This window comes from Rana temporaria, chromosome 1, assembly GCF_905171775.1.
Source record: "Rana temporaria chromosome 1, aRanTem1.1, whole genome shotgun sequence".
NCBI lineage: Eukaryota > Metazoa > Chordata > Amphibia > Anura > Ranidae > Rana > Rana temporaria.
Window position 1 is genome coordinate 476,543,207 of NC_053489.1, and position 20,996 is coordinate 476,564,202.

Genomic DNA, 20,996 nt, shown 5'->3' on the forward strand with positions numbered 1-20,996 from the left:
CAACAGGTGGCTGTAACCCAATTTGGCCACTGGAGGGAGCTGAGATCCTTCATGATCAGCAATAGTAGTTTTTGTATTACATCAAAAGGGCAATACCCGCTACAGGTAGGTTAGATAAATTGTACTGATTGCTATTTATTTATTACATGCAATTATATAACTCTGACAATGAATGCAGTGTTTTACATACAGTACTATTCATTCACATCAATCTCTGCATTTAAGAAGCTTACAATCTAAGGTCTCTATCTCAAATGCATAAACACATATACACAAACGCAAGAGGGCCAATTTATAACCGCCCACACTCCAGCAAGCCTTTGGAGTGTGGGAGGAAAACAGAGTTTCCAGAGAAAACTCACCTAGGCAAAGGAAAAACATACAAGCTCCATGCAGATAGTGCCCTGACCAGAGTTTGAACCAAAAACCTTAAAGTGGTTCTAAAGTCTAAAGGAGTTGTAAAGGCAGAAAGTTTTTTATCTTAATGCATACTTCTGTGTGTAGAACCCCCCCCCCCCCACCACCCCCTTAATTACTTACCTGAGCCTCTTCTCTCTCTCCAGATGTCCACAATCCCCTCAGCCATCCAGGACACTCCTCCTGATTGGCTGAGACAGAGCAGCGCCACCATTGGCTCCCGCGGCTGTCAATTAAGGTCAGTCAGCCAATCTGGGGAGAGAGGGGGTGGGGCAGGGTCTCCATGTCTGAATGGACATACAGAGCTCTGACTCGGCTTGGGTGCCCCCATAGGAAGCTGCTGGCTGTGGGGGGCACTCGATAGGAGGGAGGGGCTAGGAGCTGCAAAGAGGGACCTGAGAAGAAGAGGATCCAGGCTGCACTGTGCAAAACCAACTGCACAGAGGTAAGTATAACATGTTAGTTTTTTAAAAAATAAATGAGCCTTTACAACCACTTTAAGGTTTTTCACCTCATTGCATTCTCTGCATTAAGGTGGAAACCCTTCTGTGCTGCAGCTGGCCCCCAAACCCCCCCTTTTTCTTACCTGAGTCTGATGTCGTGCAGCAATGTGCACGAGTGCAGCCGCTCCAGCCGCTGTCTCTCTCCTCATTGGGCAGATTAATAGCAATCTATTTCTAATCAAAAAATAGGTGTATAAAAAAGGCCTCCAATACACCGCTCTGCGCCAAAGATAAAACTGATGTTCCAAATGGGATCACAAAAGGATCATCCAGAGAGACAATAATAATAATAATAATAACAGAAAAATGTTCCTTATAATTTTTGCAAACATATAAGGAACCTATGTGAGCTGCTGTTTAAAACAAAGAAAATATATAAAATAGTAAAAAAACAATAAAAGTGAAAACTAAAACGGTCATATACTACAAAACAGTGCTAATGTTGAGTAGTAGTATAGTATGGCCAACTCCACACAAAAAGTCTTAAGACAGATGATGAGCTAGGTGATAATTCAGAAAGTGTCCATAGGTGATCCTAGAGTAAAAGTAGTGTGCACCTTCCACCAAACTCTTCAAATCCACCACGTGAGAACACGGTCCCTTAGGGGTATACACTCACCAAAACACAATGTATAACCAGCATAACACAGGGAACACTCGTCTGAACCACGGACCGCAGTCAGCATCAGTCAAGGAGACATAAGGATGATGTAGGCTCCCTGCCACATTTCACTCTGCCCCTCCGGCCATCCGATTGTCTATCAAAAGGCCTTTCCTGACAGCTTACTCAATCTATTTCTGTCAATCAAATTCTGTAACATGGGAGCTGTGCCAGTGCCGCTGTCTGTTTTCGATGGACGAAGCAGCAGGACTCTGGAGTGAGCCTGCACAGGTACCTCCAGGGAAATTGCTTTCTGTCGGGGCACCAAATGAAGAGGTGGAACCAGGAGCGCTGGCGGGGGACCCCAGAAGAGGAGCATCTGGGCTGTTCTGTGCAAAACCATTACACAGAGCAGGTATGTATAGGCATGTTTGTTATTTTTATAAAAAAAAAAAAGGAAGGTTTACAGCTGCTTAAATGCAGCAAGCATTACTAACCACTAATACTGGGCACTCACAGGAAGGTTTTTTTTGTTCAACCCAGCGTGCTGAACAAAAAAAAAAAAAACATACAGATCATCATACTATAGATCCAATGTTAGTGAGGTGATCATCTCCTCTCTGAGTTATTGTGTTCTGCCAGGGAATACCATGCCTCCCCACCAAAACACAGTGATCGGATGCTGGTTTTTAATAGGGTGACCACGTGTCCCGGATTGCCCGGGACAGTCCCGCACTCTGTAGGTCTGTCCCGGGCAACTTCATTCCGGGAAAAAACAGTGTCACTGCTTTACTCACTGACAGTACTTGTCCTGGCCGGGAATGCCTGGAGGAGCACAATCCCCACCCCCTGCTTGTGTCCAATCACTGTGCTGTGATTCGTTACAGCACAAGCTGATTTTTGGGAAGGGAGGGTGTCCCTGAATGGTAGTTTGGAAATGTGGTCACCCTAGTTTTTAAGCATGCTCGTTTGACAGAAACCGGTCGTGAGACCAGCTTCTGTTGGACGAGGAGCTGTACACACAGCAAGTTCCTGCTGAAGCAACCATTTTCGGCCCATGTGTACCCAGCTTAAGGCACTGTGCTGCCACAAATGCTCCCTCTTGGTAATATTGCACTAATTCTATCTCTGCGGTTGCCCACCCCTTCTCTCTTCAGAGACAAAAACTAGAGAAGATGGCAGAGGAGCACACTCACAATGTATAGTTCCTTGCAGCACTCCACAGATTGTTGAAAAGATGGTAAAGGCATGCATACCACAACTCTATGGATAGGACTAAAATTCTAACCAAGAACGAGCATGTAGAATTTGGGTGCTTGTTCAGAAAGGCACGGAGCAAACAAAGTTTGGGGGAGGGGCCGCATGACAGGGAGGGACTGGCCATGACGATAGGCTAGGCAGATGTTAGGGGTGGGGTTTGCCTGCTAGAGGGGTGGGGGCGACAGAGGGTTCTGGCGCGGAGGAAGTGACGTGGGTCACTCCTCCATCTTAACACACGGAGAAGCTGCGTGTTGTGAGCTCCGGGTATAACGGCGGCTGTTGCGGATCTCATAGCGCAGTTGCGCGCTGTGGCCTCTGCTCAGGGAGCAGACTGGGTCAAGGAGCAGGTGTTAACAATCTTAGGATGCTCCGGCCGCAACACCCGCCGGGGAGTAAATCTGCCGCGCGCTCGGCGGTCCAGGCCACCAGAGCGGTACAGTCCGGAGCCTTCCCCAGGAGCTGACCGGCAACTACGGAAACCCGCCAGGGGCCCTCATGCCCCATCCCCGCAGCGGTCGCAAGCTGGGCCATCGGGGGGGGCCGGGAGAAAAAACCCGCGTCGCAGACGTTGCTCTGCAGAGGGGGGGTCTGATAGCCCGCCTGGGCCTCCCCCCCTGCCCGTCGGAGATGCCCGTACAGCGCGGCCGAGACTGCGGTGGGCGGTCGTGGCAGTCGTGCGGCCCGGCATGATGTTTCTAGCCAGCGGGCCAGGGGCCATTCTCCCGTGGCGGCCAGGGGCCCGGCAGCGCCAGAGGTGAGGTTGGAGCGTGGGGGCGACGAGGCGTGAAGGAGGTGGTCGCACAGTGGAGGCCCGGGCCAGGGGGCGGACAAGGAGTCCATCGGTGGAGGTCGCAAGCGGGTCTGGTGTTCCGGCACAGAGGGGTCGGAGTGCAGTGCAACACAGGCCATCGGCAACCGTGTCACGGCAGTCCGGGGTCCAACCGAGAGCTGTTTCGCCTGCAGTGAGTGAGGTCCGATCGAAGGGGGAGCTGTCCTGGTCAGAGAGCGACAACGATCCGGGACAGCGGTCAGCGCGTGGACCTAGTCCAAGGCAGCCCGGTAAGTCCCATTCAACTTCTATTTGTGGTTTATTGCAGGATTTGTTGGTGCAGAGTAGTGTGGGGGGGGGACTCTGGGAAGGACAGGGCTCAGGTGGCGGGGGGTGCGGCCACGGGCGGGTCAGTTGCAGGTGGCGAGGCACAGGATTTATGGGCCGGGTTGCGGGACTTGGTCAAGAGGTTTGAGTCGGTGGCTGGCAGTACGCCCTCTCCTGCGGTGGCGTGGTCCCTGCAGGGGGGGGGGGTCCTCTCAGACGACAGGGGGTCCTGTGGTAGTGACAGTGGGGCAGGAGGGCACAAGTGCGGGGACGGCGTCAACGGCTGGGGTTACGACGGCAAGTGGGTCGGGGACGTCTGCGCCAGGGAGTGTGCCGGAGGCAGTGAGTGAAAAGAGGGATGCCATCAGGTTGGCGGATGCCGCGCAAAGTGAAATGTACATCTGCTTTGAGGCTACCCTGGGGGCTCATCTGAAGCCCGAGGTTAGGGAAAAGATTTGGAAGGGGGAGTATGTGGAGATTTTCACCTTACTTCCCCTGGAAAAATTCAATCTGACCAGATTGAAACCGGAATTGAGCAAGAAAGAGGACGAGGAAAGACGGCGGTATCGATTGATCCCCCGCACGTTTTCCAATTGGTTGCAGGCATTTGCGATTTTGGCCTGCGTGGTGGGGGGAAAAAGCTCCTGAACACTGTTCGGGTTTGTTTATTTACTTGGAGGCCATCAGGTCGGCGCACCAGACGTATGGAGGCACGGCGTGGTTGCAGTATGATGAGCAGTTCCATCAACGGATGGCTTTCAGACCTACGCTGCGCTGGAATCAGAAGGACATTAACCTGTGGATGACGTTGATGACAGTGGCGCGGGCCCCGCAACAGTTTTTTCAGGGGGGGGTCGGGGTTGCAGCTGCCTCGGGACAACCGACCGAGAAACGATGGGGCTTTTGTTGGCAGTTTAATGAAGGAACGTGCAAGTATGGCACTAACTGCCGATTTAAACACACTTGTTCAGGGTGCGGAGGCACCCATGCGTTGGCAAAATGCTTCAAGCTCAACAAGAACCGTCCCGGAGAGTCTGGGGGTAAAGGGGGCGACCCCGGTGCGGGTGGGAAGGATGCTTCCCTTCCTCAATAGATACCCTGATAGGCGCGCAGCAAAGTTACTGGAGGACGGCTTTGCCAGCGGGTTTAGGATTCCATGTTCTATTTCAGTAGTTCCCCCAGAAGCAAAGAATTTGAGGTCGGCGGCCCTGCATTCTTCAGTGGTTTCGGAGAAACTTACCAAGGAAGTGCGTTTGGTGAGGATGGCAGGGCCGTTTGCGACGGCTCCGGTTGACGACCTAATCGTGTCCCCGCTGGGGGTGGTCCCCAAAAAAGAACCGGGCAAGTTCCGGTTGACACACCATTTGTCTTTTCCGAAGGGTGGCTCGGTCAACGACGCCATTGCACCTGAGGATTGTACGGTGTCGTATACGTCATTTGACGCTGCGGTTTCGTGGGTGCGCAGGTGTGGTCGGGGTGCCCTCATGGCAAAGGCTGATGTGGAATCGGTTCACCCGGACAGCTTTCGGTTGTTGGGATGCAGATGGGAAGGGGCATACTATGTGGATCGTTGTTTGCCCATGGGTTGCTCCATCTCTTGCGCTCTGTTCGAGACGTTCAGTTCCTTTCTGGAGTGGGTAGTGGGCGATGTTTCGGGGCTTAGCTCCATCATCCATTATCTGGATGATTTCTTGTGTGTTGGCCAGCCGGGGGTGAACAAATGCTCAGTGCTGTTGGGCACGTTGCAGTACGTGTCGGACCGTTTCGGGGTTCCCCTGGCACCCGAGAAGACGGAAGGCCCCACAACATCCATTGTTTTCTTGGGTATTGTGTTGGACTCGATAAAGATGGAGTGTCGACTACCGGAGGATAAGCTGGAAGCGTTGAAGGCGGAGGTTAAGGGGACAATTGGGCTGCATAAGATTCAGTTGCGCAGGATGCAGTCGCTGTTGGGGAAGCTCAACTTCGCCTGCAGGATTATCCCCATGGGCAGGGTGTTTTGCCGCAGGCTGTCGGGAGCGACAGCCGGTGTGCGGAACCCTACACACTTTGTGACTCTCACTGGGGAGCACAGAGCCGACTTGAGGGTCTGGCACGAGTTCCTGGGATCCTTTAATGGCCGAACTTTGTGGATGTCTGGGCCTGTTAGCAACTTTGACTTGGAGTTGTTTGTATATAGTTTAAAAGTTATTTAAACGGTTATTTATGTTAAAATTTTATTGGTTAAATAAAGAAGGCCGGAAGGCCAATTTTACTCCACAACGTGGTCCCTTGTATCATTGGGGTTAGTGGGGTAGTACATAAAAGGGGGTTGGAGCATGGGGGTAAAGGGTTAAGTGGTCACTAGGATCAGTCCTTAACATGTCATGGGTGAATAACTAAAAAAAGCACAGAAAACCATTGATTCAGCATGACTGCAAGGCAAGTAGCATATCTACAAGGAGAGGACAGTAATGGCAGCCTCCAGACTTTTTTGATACGGTTTTTCTTAACTGACTTGTTGTAATTGTAGCTGTATTAGTGCACTTCTGTCCGTGATACTTTTTTTTAATTTTTACTAACATACTATTTTTCAGGACAAGCTTCCTCTTCTTCAAGGTCCAAGCAGTACTATTGTTACTTAACTGACTTACAATTCTAGGACCTCTGTATGCCATCACTGACATCTTGTGGAACTATATTAGAAGAGCAGATCATTATAGACCAAATGCCATCATTTACAGTTAGCGCTGAACAGTAAACACTGCAAGTACACAAACGCATGTATTCAATGTTATTCCTTTCAAGCACGTATGAAGAGTAGATGACACAGGCAACTCAAACAACCACTTCAAAAGTGTACCTAACCCAAGATGTATCCTCTTCTTCTTTATAATATACTGTGGAGGTTGGTCCTTGCTGTTTGAAACATTAGCAAGCCCTGTGTAGACTAAACCATCAATCTAAACAGCTGCACTCTATTTCTTGTTAAAAGAAAAACAGCTGCACTCTAAAAATCCTACAAAGAAAGACACTGTGGGGACTTAGAAAGTCAATGGGGCAGATTCACAAAGATCTGCCCCGGCGCAGCGTATCTGAGATACGCTACGCCGCCGTAACTTACTTTTGTTAGGTTCGAATCCTCAACGAATTTGCGCCGTAAGTTACGGCGGCGTAGTCTATCTCTCGCGGCGTAACAACGCGTAATTCAAATCGGCGAGTAGGGGGCGTGTTTCATTTAAATGAAGCGCGTCCCCGCGCCAAACGAACAGTGCATGCGCCGTTCCTAAATTTCCCGCCGTGCATTGCGCTAAATGACGTCGCAAGGACGTAATTTTTCGTGACGTGGACGTAAATTACGTCCAGCCCGATTCACGGATGACTTACGCAAACGAAATTAAATTTTTAAAATTATACGCGGGAACGACGGCCATACTTAACATTGAGTACGCCACCAATTAGCAGCTTTAACTATACGCCGAAAAAAGCCAACTAGAGACGACGTAAAAAAATGCGACGGCCGCTCTTGTACGTTCGTGGATTGTCGGAAATAGCTAATTTGCATACTCAACGCGGAAAACGACGGGAACGCCACCCAGCGGACGTCGAAGAATTGCATCTTAAATCCGAAGGCGTACTAAGACGTATGCCTGTCGGATCTAACCCAGATGCCGTCGTATCTTGTTTTGAGGATTCAAAACAAAGATACGACGCGGGAAATTTGAAAGTATGCCGGCGTATCAGTAGATACGCCGGCGTACTCTCTTTGTGGATCTGCCCCAATGTGTTTCATGCTTTCTCAGCACTTAATCATGGCTCCACACTCAAAACAGATCCTCTGCTTAAATAGCAGCGCTTAAAGCAGTAGTAAACCACAGGTGGTAAAAAAAAAAAAAAAATCCCTGCAAGGCATTGTCATGATGTGCTAGTATGCATCGCATGTGCTAGTATGCCTCCAGCTACATAAGTGGCCAGGGGAGCAATGACGTCACTCCTGCCCATGCATGCAGGAGCTGCTGTTTATGGCATGGGCTCTGAAGGTCCAGCACTGTAAGTTGGACCTTCAGAGTGCATGCACCAGTAATGTCATTGGCTGCATGCTTTTTGAATATCTCCTAAAATGTGCAAGTTTAGGAAATACTCACAGTACCTACAGGTAAGCCTTTTTATAGGCTTACCTGTAGGTACAAGTGGTGTAACAGAATTTACTACCACTTTAAACCTGGAGCAGCTGCAGAAAATGAATCACGATTTTTTTTCTCCCAGTCCAGCCCTTCAAGCAACACTCCCCTTTATGTAGCGGCCCACTGGGACATCGGCCCCTATAACTAGACAACAACATAGCAGGTCATTGGGAACAGCACAACGATCCAAATATACATAGAAAAAAGACATATGATCTGAAGCATACACAGTGACATGCCGACATCCCTAAGTATACATACAAACATAGAACAATGGTCACGGAATGAGGTAGGTTCAAATTGAATATCCATGATTAGCACGGCGGGAATTTCAAAACGGAGCATGCGCAGTAGGTCCGGCGCGGGAGCGCGCCTAATTTAAATGGCACACGCCCCTTTGAATTACTCGGGCTTACGCCAGAGGCCGCCGGCGTAAGTTTTCACGCAAGTGCTTGGTGAATCAGGCACTTGCGATGAAAACTTGCGGCGGTGTAACGTATATACGATATGTTATGCCGCCGCGATTCTACGTGAATCTGGCCCTTATATTTTAATTAATATTTAAACACATTTATATATATTTTTTGAAATTTGTGCACATATATATATATCTATGTAGCGCTACTCCCTCAGAAGCCGCTGGTTGATTTGGGATCGGCGTATTAAGTTACCTCCAATTGTTGTCTAGGGATGATGGTTGTGAGTAGAGCAGTAAACGAATGTCCAATCAGCGAAGTAGATTTTCTGAATGCTTTATTTCACGGCCCAACAAGACCAACATCAACATGAGATAGGACAGGAAAGGTTGATGAAGTAAAGAACTTTGCAGTATCAGGCTTGGATGAGAAAAGAGCAGTCCTGCTCTCAGTAGTAGTAGATACAGTTCGTCGCCACTCCAGCCAGAGTGGGTGAAGTGCCTCCGGACAGACTCCTGCCACAAGTCTGGCAGCCGAAGTGTCACTTTAATGTTGCTGGGAGGAACAAGTCACTGCCACTGACTTGCAGGGCCAGATTAAGAACATCATGGGCCTGGTGCTGAGGATTTTGGTGGGGCCTTTTATAAATAATAAATAAATGCGTGGGAATGACATGAACGCAGCCCGGCCAAGGCAAGTGACCAAAAGCACAGAACCCAGAAGGAAGACCGGGTGAAGATGTAAGCGCCCGGGCCCCGCCTGATTCATCACAGCGCAGCACTGGAGGGCTCAGTCTGAAAATTTAAGTGTACACTAATGTGCTAATATGCTGTGCATACTTGTACATTGTGGCATAACCTACCCCAGGGCCTCTAAAAAGTAGTAATGTCAGGAAAGTTTACTACCACTTTAATATCACAGGATCCCAGGAGCCTCTCATGGGGCCCCTACTGACCCAGTGGCCCTTGAGCAGTGCCTAAGTGCACAGTTGCCAATATTTAAAAAATATTTTCAGGGCCACTTTTTTATATAAGTGCTATATTTAGAGTAGCTGAGATCCTTGATGTTCCTCTATACATCATAGTAGTAATCACAACATTAAATGAGTACTAATAATGGGGCAGAACAAATATGAGAACTGAGATTTCCTTTAGTTGAACTAACAAAAGTGTGTCTATTCTAGAGCTGGTAACATTGAGGATATTCAGTATAATTTTAAAGAACTGTTTTTGTGGGTAAGCGACATAGGGGAGGAGTATGGACGGTATATAAGTGGGAAGTATGTGCAGGTGAGGGAGAGGAATGTGGAGGGTCTAACAGTGGGCACTATGTACAGGAGAGGAGTGCAAAGGGTATGGCAAAAGGCAATATGTACAGGAGAGGAGTGTGAAGGGTATGACAATGGGCAGTATGTACAGGAAGAGTGTGGGGGTATGACAGAGGGTAGTACGTACCAGAGAGAAGTGTGGAGGGTATGATGGGGCAGTATGTACAGGAGAGGAGTGTGGAGGGTATGACAGTGGGCAGTATGTACAGGAGAGGAATGTGGACGGTATGATAGTGGGCACTATGTATAGGAGAGGAGTGTGGAGGGTATGACAGTGAACGCTATGTATAGGAGAGGAGTGTGGAGGGTATGACAGAGGGCACTATGTATAGGAGAGGAGTGTGGAGGGTATGACAGTGAGCAGTATGTACAGGAGAGGAGTGTGGAGGGTGCGACAGTGGGCACTATGTACAGGAGAGAAGTGTATGACAGCAGGCACTATGTACAGGAGAGGAGTGTGAAGGGTATGACAGTGGGCGCTCTGTATAGGAGAGGAGTGTGGAGGGTATGACAGTGGGCACTATGTATAGGAGAGAAGTGTGGAGAGTATGACAGTGGGCACTATGTACAGGAGAGGAGTGTGGAGAGTATGACAGTGAGCACTATGTACAGCAGTGGAAGGATGTTTAGGGACTGCGTAGTGGTTAAGCGGGTCATACATGGATTGAAATTACGCCAATTATGCAGAGACCAGCCATAGTCGATCTATGTATGGGCTAGCTGGTTTTACACAAGTCAATCTATTAATCGAATTAAGTACAACCAGCCTGTTAGGTTTTTCCCAAAACAATCAGTGCTGCCAGCTATAGTTAGCAACACTGATCATTGTACTCACTGGCAGAACACAATAACACTGCAGGAGTGATTCCCCCATCCACAGGTCAGCAGGTGAGAGGGTGTGTGGGGACAGGCTGGGGAGAGATACTAGTCAGTGGCTGGGAAGGCCCTGGCTAGTATCAGAGCCAGATACACACAGGTTACATACGCCACGATCATGAGAGCGAGAACAATAATTCTAGTACTAGACCTCCTCTGTAACTCTAAACATGTAACCTAAAAAAAAATTCAAGCATCGCTTAGGATGCCAAAAAAAATCGTGCTAACTTAACTAACTAGTGTTTTTTTTTAATGAATGAAACAGTTTTTTTCCAAAAAAAACATGTTTGAAAAATTGCTGTGCAAATACCGTGCTAGAGCTGCACAATTAATCGTTAAAAAAATAGCGATCTCGATTCAACCCCCCTGACGATCTCCAATGCAGAGTTTGCCGATTCTTTCATATGACAAGTGGAAAGACTTTCAGCTATCAAAAGAAAATATCTGGTCAGTCTGCCAAGTTTTTAACAGGAAACATTGGGCCAGATTCACAAAAGAGATACGACGGCGTATCTACTGATACGCCGTCGTATCTCTGTTTCTAACTATGCGGCTGATTCATAGAATCAGTTACGCATAGCTAGTCCTAAGATCCGACAGGTGTAATGGATCTTAGGATGCAGTACCGCGGCCGCCGCTGGGGGCATTTCTCGTCGAAATCCAGCGTCGGGTATGCAAATTAGCACTTACGGAGATCCACAAAGCTTTTTCCCTTCGTTAAGTCGCCGTAAGTGTTAGTTTGCCGTCGCAAAGATAGGGCTACTTTTACAAAGTGTAAAGTTAGTACACCATGTAAAAGTATACCTGTCTTTCCCGCGTCGCTGTCAAATTTCTTTTTAAAAATTTTTTTCCCGCCGCATTTCTTTTTTACCCGTCGCGATTCACAAAACCCCGGCGCAACGTAACTTCGCGCAAAGCACGTCGGGAAAATAGCATCGGGAGCATGCGCAGTACGTCCGGCGCGGGAGCACGCCTAATTTAAATGGGACTCGCCCCATTTGAATTGGCCCGCCTTGCGCCGGACTGATTTAAGTTACACCGCTGCAAATTTCCAGGTAAGTGCTTTGTGGATCGGGCACTAACTTGTGTAATTTGCGGCGGTGTAACTTAAATCAGAAAAGTTACGTTGCGCCCGCTGGCTGTAAATCTGGCCCATTGTAACTAACCTTCCTTCTTAGATCAAAGGGATAAACTTCTGTGTGTAAAGAAAAAATCTGGGCAGTCTGCCAAGTTTGTAAACAAAATGAAACATTGTAACTAACTTCCTTCTTAGATCAAACTTCTGTGTGTAAATGCAGGAAATTTGACCACTTAAAGTCCAACACTTGTTTCTTAAGTTAAAAAGCAATATTATTTGCTAGAAAATTACTTGGAACCGCCAAACATTATATATATTTTAACAGAGACTCTAGGGAATACAATGGCTATTGCTGAAATATTTTATGTCACACTGCATTTGCCCACTTCAATGAATAATAAAAACCATAAAAACAAAACAGTGAAGTTAGCCCATTTTTTATGTGAAAGATGATGTTACGCCGCAAGAATCGTGAGAGAAACGTGATCTATCTTCTAATAATTGCAATTCTCATTTTAACCAGAATCGTGCAGCTCTATACCGTGCAACATAAAAAGTGCAAAGACCACCATAGAGTAATTTTCTAGCAAAAAACAAATGATGATTTTTACATGTAGTAAAGTGTCAGAATTGGCCTGGGTGGCAAAGGGTTAATTTCCATGAGTAATATACAAATAATTATTATAAGCACTGTGATCCTATCAGTCTGCTGCAGTGTGTCAGCTTGTATTTATACTGGCCGCTCTGAATGTAGCTTCTGACAGGCTGTGCAAGCAGGCCCGTATCTCCGGAACCATAAATGATAGTTATCCCATATTTTGACCAGTTGTGGGGTAGGTCTTCAACTGCCTACCCCCCAAATGTGGGGTTTCTGTGACCTCTGGTCGTCGAGCTCCAACCCCTGAAGTCGATCTTTTTTTTTTTCTGAATTTTTTTTTTTTTTGGGCAATTGGGCCTATCTTGAGAAAGGGGCCTGGAGCTGCAGCTCCATCAGTCCCCTTGTTAATCCGGCCCTGCTGACTTGGCTCTGATTTTAAATAGGATGCCAGATTAGGCCTCTGCCAGAGGCTCAATGCTGACAATGGTGAACAGCAGAGCAAATCCTCCCAGTCTTTCTCTTTGGGGTCACCGACTGACAGTACTGAGGTTATCTGTCAGTGTTCGGTCACCCAGATCCCCGATGGTTGGTTCAAGCCCTTTTGGATTACCTGCCTCTGGGTTCTCCTCAAGCCGATCCCCCACCGAACGGCATACAGCCTGGGATCTCCTTAGTAGAGGGGGACCCAGTCAGTCACTGGGGCCCCTTTGGCAGCATCAGTCACTCCAGGCCAAGAGGGCCCAGAGTATGGAACTCCACGTTACGCGCGACCCCAGGCCAGGTAGGCCATAGTGGTGGGGCCCGCAATGTGCTCACACCCTAAAGGTGGGTGGCGCACCTGGAACCAGGAATCCGCGAAGAACCCAGAACAACGGCCTCCGCCACAGAAATACTCCCTTCCAGCATGCACAGCGAGGCTCAACTCCTCTCATTGGCTGCTGGGAAGAAGCGGATCCGCCTGGACCTCTCTGGCGCCACCTGTCGGCCAGGGATGGTACCACATCCCTAGAACGCAGTCTGACCCACAGAACAATCCAGATTTGGCGACAGCCAAATTTAACACAATTAGGAATGAGAGCAACGTACCTCTCTCATTCTTCCACTAACTTTAGCGTAGCGCCTTTACTGAAAGTAAGGGGGCGCTACATCTATATATATATATATATATATATTACACCCTGTATACAATATTTCTTTTAGATCAGTTTTGATCTAAATGTGTTTTCACATTTCCTTTGCCCTTTGGTTGCCCTCACCAGGCCCGGGCGGTTCGTTCCCACCACAGTCCCGGATAAACGTTTGTCTTAGCGCCTTCATTCCCCTTTTAGATGCTGGGTTTACTTTAGGAGCTGACATGTAAGTAATAGGACCATCTTCTTGAAATGTTCTTTTTCCCTCTTCTCTTTGTGGGGAGTAATTGATTATACCCCCCGAACATATATATATATGAGATTTTTGCATTTTAACACAAGCCTACATTTATAGATCTTTTTGCATCAATTGTCTGATGAGTGGATAGGAATCAACAAAATGCATAGAGCCCCAGAAATGCCAAGATATATTTGCTGTATTCAGAGATTTATTTTCTTATGTACTTTTTTATGAAATATTATTCCATGACTTTTCCATCAATAATCAATCAATAATGCAACTATGCGTCCCTCCTCTCACGTTGGCGTACTAGGTGTAATCCTAGACTCTGACCTGTCCTTTCAGTCCCAAATACAATCACTGTCAAAAGCTTGTAGACTTCACCTCCAAATTCACCTAAAATGTTCCCCTTTTAGCTAATGAAAGCACCAAGCTACTCATTCACTCCTTTGTTATCTCTCGCCATGACTATTGCAACTTCTTTCTCATAGGTCTAACTCTCCATAGGCTATACCAGGGGTAGGCAACCTTTTGAGCACAGTTTGCCGAAATTTTTTTTCAAAGAAATTGAGAGTACCGATTTTATAACAAAAAAATGTCAACTTCACACTCTCAATCACAAAATGGATTTTTTATAAAGTAAATGCTGTAAACTACTTGAGTAGTAGTGAGAACAATTAACATCCTGCAATCATGCCTCAGATCAGCCCCAATTCCTGCAACTCCACACTTCAGATCAGACCCAATTCATGCACCTTTACACCTCAGATCACGGTCCCCCTGCAAATATGGCTCACCACTATAACCTCCTGCTCTTCTGTCCCACCGCTGAACCTCCTGCACATCTGCCCCACCTCTGTACCACTCTAATCTTCTGTCCCACCACTGTAACCCCCTGCTCATCTGCCCCACCTCTGTACCACTCTAATCTTCTGTCCCACCACTGTAACCCCCTGCTCATCTGCCCCACTGATGTTGCCCCTTTCTCATCTGCCCCACCACTGTACCTCCCTGCACATCTGCCCCACCTCTGTACCACTCTAATCTTCTGTCCCACCCATCTATGATATGCAGAGTGGTGAAAGGAAGCAGAGATGAGACACATCTACCTGTCCTGGCACACTCATCCTGCTGATCCAACTCTCGTATTCAGCCCACGTGCTTGTATGTGACGTATGTGATGTCACATACAAGCATCTGGAATGGATGCACAATAATGAGCTCAGGTCAGGGGCATTTTCTGAAAGCAGTGGGCCTGTATGCAGGATCATAAGTTGGGCCCCCCAGCTGAGAAAAAGTGCAGCGTTCAGCGCCGCAGCAAAAGTTGGGTGTGAATCATTTCAACAAAGTTCCCAGAAGCTCAACAGTAATTCCACAACCTGTCACCCAATTGTGGTTTTCTCAATCACAGTGAAATCTCTTCTTTCTGAGATTGGTAGTGGCAAGCAAGCGAGTCATCTTCCTCCAGATGGTGAATGGGGCTAGCAGGACTGTGATTGGCTTCAGCAGTGGCCAATGACAGTCCTCCTTCTCCTGAAAATAGAGACCCCCTCCCCCCTTAGCAGAAGTGCACCCAAACTCTTCCCCATCACAAAAGCTTACGATTGCAGCTACAGCAAAGTTAGAGAACCAAACACGGTTTCCCATCTTTTACAATGTGTGGGGGTGCAGTGCCTTCCCCTCAGTGCAGGTGCAGCATGGGGAACTCTGAAATTGGAATGCATTAGTGTCTCACTGACACTTCCCTGCGCTGCTCTGCTGATGGGGAGGCTTTGCGGCACCAGTGCCAGGGGTGGCCTACCCCTGGGCTATACCCCTTCAGTCTTTTATGAAAGCTGCTGCCAGACTCATCTACCTTACCAACCATTTAGTGTCTGCCACCCCTCTCTGCCAATCACTCCACTGGCTTTCAGTTGCCCAGCAAATTAAAGTGTTACTAAACCCAGGACCCTGCATTCACTAAAATTGATCTCCCACAGTATACAGACCATGGAATTATTTTAGTAAATATAAATTGCTAAATACTTTTTCTCATCAGCAGTATATAGCAGTCTTGTGACTTCTATCAGTGTCTGGTTAAAGCTTGTTGGAGGAGTTTTCATTCTACTCTGACTGTTCTATGAGGCTGCAGAACCCCCATCCTCTGTCTGGACAGTGCTGATTGGCCCTGTGCTGATCACATGCACCCTAAGAAAAAGGTGGAGGATTAACTCCTTAGGTTCTACTGCATATAAAGACTGTTTTTCCCGCTGTGGGGTAAGTAACACTTTAAATTTAAAATACCCTTTCTTGTTAATTTTTTTTTTTAAATACCGTATTTATCGGCGTATAACACGCGCCGGCGTATAACACGCTCCCCATTTTAAGAGGAAAGTTGAAGCAAAATAATAGTCAGTGTAAATCAATGAAGCCTGATTAGTGTCCATCTGCAGCCTGATGCCCATCTGCAGCCATCCAATGCAGCCTGATGCCCATCTGCAGCCTGATCTGCCCCCTTCCAATGCAGCCTGATGCCCATCTGCAGCTTCAATGCATCCTCTGTGCCCATTTGCAGCCTGATCTGCCCCCTTTCAATGCAGCCTGATGCCTATCTGCACCCTTACTATCTCTCATGCAGTGCAGGAAATCAGGAGGGGGACGAGCGCCGCCAAAATCACTGAGCTGTCATCTTCTGTTTACAGTACTCGGCTCTCAGTCGGCAGTCACATACACAGTCCCGCCTCCGCCATTGGACCAGCTATTGTGATTGACAGAACACTGGTCCAATGCCGGTGGCGGGACGTGTGTGTGATGTCAGAGCCGAGTAAACAGGACATGACGGCTTGGTGATTCCGGCGTTGCTCGTCCCCCTCCTTCTCTTCCGAGGTACGCTATCGGCATATAACGCGCACCCGTGATTTCCCCCCTATTTTCAGGGGGAAAAAGTGCGCATTATATGCCGAAAAATATGGTACTTACAACAACATACAAAGCTATTTACAGCTGTGCCCTGAGCTATATCACCAATCTTGTCTCCAAATATCACCCAAAACCATCCTCCCAACTCCTCTTGCTGCCTAGTCATCTCCTCCCATGTTCATCTCCTGGACTTCTTCAGAACTTCTCCTATACTCTGGAACTCTATCACGCCTCCAACTAACTGAAATATTATCGCTTCCATCAGCTCTTCCCCCAGTTATAACCTTTTGTACCAAGCAAAAAAAAAAAACAGACTTTTACGGCTTCAGTTAGAATATATAGAATAAAAATAGGTATCATCTGGAGAAATTAATCTCAAGCTACCTATAACTATAAAGGCACATCACAGGAGAAACAAATAACTTAGAGTAAAAAATAATCATTATACAAGATTAAACAGAATACATTGTATATTGTACCCCATGCATATTGAAAAATTAATACCCTCTGAATATTATCAAAATAGCTCACATATACAGACTAGGATGGTATCAGTCCAAATCAGGTGAAGTACATTTTTCTTAGTGCCTGTAAGGTCAACACGTTTCACCAGATATTTGGCTTCTTCAGGACCCAGACAAATGGAGAGTATGTCTGTAAAACAACACATATGGTCAAATAGTTAAGGCGTGTGGGAACCTTGCTCGGTGCAATTTTTCCTTTTACAATGTGTTCTTTCCTTTTAAGATGAGCCCTCTTGTGTCTATTTACGGTTTACAGATATCCCTTCTAGGTGGCACTGGTGGGCACAGATGAGGCAGCCACAGCTTTCTGTGTGAGGGACCGATGTCCCTCTGACAGAAGCCAGTGATCGCCTCTTTGTCCCTCACGATGACAGCGTGAGGGAAAAAAAAAACGATTACCGATCTTCTGTTTACAACACTTGATCAGCTGTCATTAGCTAACAGCTGATCACGTGATAAGGGGTCGGGATTGGCCCCTTAATCCGATCTGTGATCAGCCGAGTCTCCACAGGGGGTGTGCAGGCAGCTCATGCACGGGAAGACGTCATATGACGGCCCCCTGGCAATTAAGGTCCGCGTTGTAGCCGTCATTCCGCTATAACGCAGACGTGAGGCGGTTAAAGTACCTAAAACCATAATTTTTTCCATGTTGGATTGAGTGTGGAAAGGTTGGAACCTCTTTCTGTTTTTTTTTCATTGCTGTGTGTTTCCCTGCAGGGGAGATGCAGCCTCTCAATACAGAGAGCAGAGCAGATGTAGCTTTTTTGTATTCATACTGGATGATTACCTGTGATCAATAATACCCTGCATCCAGGGTCAGTCAGAGTTCCTTATCACATGTAACTGCTCAGATGAGCAGTTACATGTGTACAGTGGCAACGCCGGCCAATGACTTATACACGGTACAAATCTAGTTGCACTGCTGCTGGCTATTAGCACACACTGTACGCCTTGGGGATCGTTTCTTTGATGGCAAGTATCACAGATTCCCGCTGGTAATTTGTGTAAATGAGCCCTTAGGGAACCTTTTTTTTAAGGCCTTATGCACATGGGGTCATATTACCCGTATAGTGTACAAACCAAATGTATTCTGGCACACAGGAGGCAAAGCTGCAGCCTGTTGTCAGCAGCCTGTCCAAATCAATGACAGGCTGAAAAAGGTGTCAATTAGACTATATTCTTTTTTAATTATTCTTTCTTTATTATGTTACGTTACATAAAATTTACTATTAACATCTTTCCACAATCAAGTAATGCTATACCTTCTAAAATCTCCCCTCCTACCCCCTTCCCCTTCGTGCCCACCCCCTTCTTAAAGCTCACTCATTATCCCACACTAACTGATTCCCTGCAAAATATAAGAGTTACTGTAGCTTACATAAACATAAGTTGATGGCCACCCTTATTTTCCCATTCTTCCTTTTCATATTGTATTTCTCTCTTTACACTTTTCTTTTTGATTCCTTATTCTAAAGTACCTCTCTGGTTCCTTTAACAACAACCACTCCTTCCACGTTATTACAAATTTCACCAAAGTATACTCATAGGTATGCATTATTTCTTCTATGTCACAGTTATAGTCTACTTCCACAATTCATTCCTCTCTACTTGGAATTTTATGTAATTTCCAATACTTGGCAATCAACCCTTTGACTGCATTTAATAGATACTAGCTGAATACCCGGCGTTGCCCGGTCTTCCTATCTTAACCTTTTGGGGAGGAAAATCATAGTAATAAAAATATACCCATCTTTTATATAAGGGTGTAGGTAAGGGTTAATTTAACTGTCATATATTTTTATTTGGCATATAAGTAATATGTGTACCAGGTATTATTGAAATATCTCCAGGCGTACAGAAGTTATGTGGGAACATACATTTCCCATTGATTTGCATGGGACTTTAAACAAAAACCCCGACCCTCACAAATGGGGGTAGTTAAGGGATAAATTAACTATCCTATAGTTTAAGTGGAGATATAAGTAACATGTGACCAAGTGTTATGGAAATATGTACAGCCGTTTGGAAGTTATGAAGTAACATGTATTTCCCATAGAGTTGAATGGGACTTTAGAAAAACCCCGACCATGGCAAATGGGGGTGGGTAAGGGTTAAACCACCTATCCTATGTTTGTTGCTGACATATAAGTAACATGTGTGCCAAGTTTCATGTTAATATCTTTAGCCGTTTGGACGTGATGCTGGAACATACATACATACACACACACGTTGAGTTTTATATATATAGATAGATAGAGCGCAGGTGTTAAACACAAGGCCTGCGTGCCAAATCCGGCCCTCCAGACCATTTCATGTGGACCTCGCACCTCTCCTGCAGCTGCAGGAGAGCTCCAGCCCTCCTCTGGTCCTACTCTAGATGCATCCAGGTTCTTCCCAGCAGCAGTATAAGGAAAGGGCATGCACTGTGATGTAAGGGTGAGTGGGGGACTCAATATCTGATAGTGGGGTGGCTCTTGACATCTAGGGCCCCTTTCAGACGTGCGTACCGTATGTCCGCTTTTTCATCCATCCGTTTGCGGATGAAAAAGGGACATACATTGGTCCCTATGTGATTGCGGATGTCAGCGGATAAACATCCGCTGACACCCGTAATCACCCGCTTCCGCAAACATCCGATTTTGCAGACGGAAGAAAACCCTATTTTTTCTTACATCTGCGGATCGGACCGGATAAACGCGGACACACGGGAGAGCGGAGAAAAGACAGGGCGGTCCCTGCACAGTGTGCGGGGACCGCCCTGTCAGCCGACGGCTCAGCAGGGATATACAGAACGATCCCCGCTGAGCTTACGGACACACGGAGGCGGATCATTACTGATCCGCCCCGTGTGAAAGGGCCCTAATGTAAAGGGAAGGGGATGCACTGGACATCTAATCTTATAGATACAACTATAACGCCCAGTCAAGATAACTGAACCACTGCCCGGCCGTCATTCTTACATAGTTACATAGTTAGTCAGGTTGAAAAAAGACACAAGTCCATCCAGTTCAACCAGTTCTGCTATAGGCCAGGCGGGAAGTGGTTAAAGAAGAACTTTATTATTATTTTCCCATGTAGTGGGGCTGTGCCCGCACTGCATGGGTTAACTGCTTGTTTTCTTCCCGGGAATTGTGGTACCTAATCTGCCGACCACAAAGTAGGTCCCTAATGCTCCTGCCCCCTGCAAACTAGTTGTCTTGTCAATGGACTCTTCCTAATGTCATAACACCCATAGACCTGCTCTGGACGTGAGGACAGCTGGAACAGTCCACCGCTGGATGTGGGGGAGCACAGTTTTCCAGAGGATCAAAGGATCGGGTAAGTAAATCTTTCCATTGCTCCTCTAGACTAAGTGAGCAGTTAACCCATGTAGAGCCCCACTGCTGGGGGGGAATACTATTTTTTTTATGAAGTTCTGCTTTAAAGCGGAGGTTCACTCTAAAACAATTTTCTAACATTACATTGTGCTCACTCTCGACATTGACAGTATGCTGATGTTTTTTTTTTTTTTGCCGTACATACCGTTGTATTGCTATTTTCCCCGCCGGCTTCCAGGTAGTGGCTCCCGCGGGAGTTCCTATGCACAGGCTAAGTGATTGACGTGATGACAAAAGCTTCCCCCCCGGCTCTTAAGGCGTGTCACGAGTTGCCGAAAGAAGCCAAACGTTGGTGCGCAGGCGCCGTATAGCGCCGACTTGCAGTTTGGCTTCTTTCGGCAACTCGTGACGCGCATTATGCGCTGGGAGAAGCTTTTGTCATCACGTCAATCACTTAGCCTGTGCATAGGAACGCCCACTCCCGAGGGAGCCACTACCCGGAATAAAATAGCGATACAACGGTATGTACGGCAAAAAAAAAACAAAACATC